This window comes from Sorex fumeus, unplaced genomic scaffold (assembly GCF_029834395.1).
Source record: "Sorex fumeus unplaced genomic scaffold, SorFum_2.1 ptg000064l, whole genome shotgun sequence".
NCBI lineage: Eukaryota > Metazoa > Chordata > Mammalia > Eulipotyphla > Soricidae > Sorex > Sorex fumeus.
Genome location: NW_026606121.1, coordinates 1,004,430 through 1,004,894, shown reverse-complemented (window position 1 = coordinate 1,004,894; position 465 = coordinate 1,004,430).

The following is a 465-nucleotide window of genomic DNA, read 5'->3' as shown; positions in this document are numbered from 1 at the left end:
AAGGCGTTTGGAGTAAGGTCGCAGACTCTGGTCAAAGGCGTCAGAGGCGGGAGGGCGGCGGCTTGACAGACCCCCCTGTGGCTCCTGTGTCGTCCACTGCCACTGCCACTCGCCCCGCCTCGCCGTGCTCCTCGCACGCTCGGCACCGGGGCCGGGTCCTCCTCGGTCCCGGGCGTGCCGGGCCTACTTAGCCTACTGCTCCGCGGGAACTAGCGTCCCTGCAAGGGCGGCCTGGAGGGGAGAGAGACTGCAGGACCCCGACGGCCCCGCAGGCAGCGCGAAGCCCCCTCCCGTCTGCCCTGCTACAGAGCTCGGAGCGCACGGGAGATGAGAGCCAGGTGCGGTCGCAGCCGGCAACCGAGACGCAATCCTCCCGCGCTCCTAGAGGGGACCCGGAAGCGCCGCGCGGTCCCGGAAGACGGGGCGCTGACACACTTCCGGCCTTTGTGACTCATTGTGTGTGTG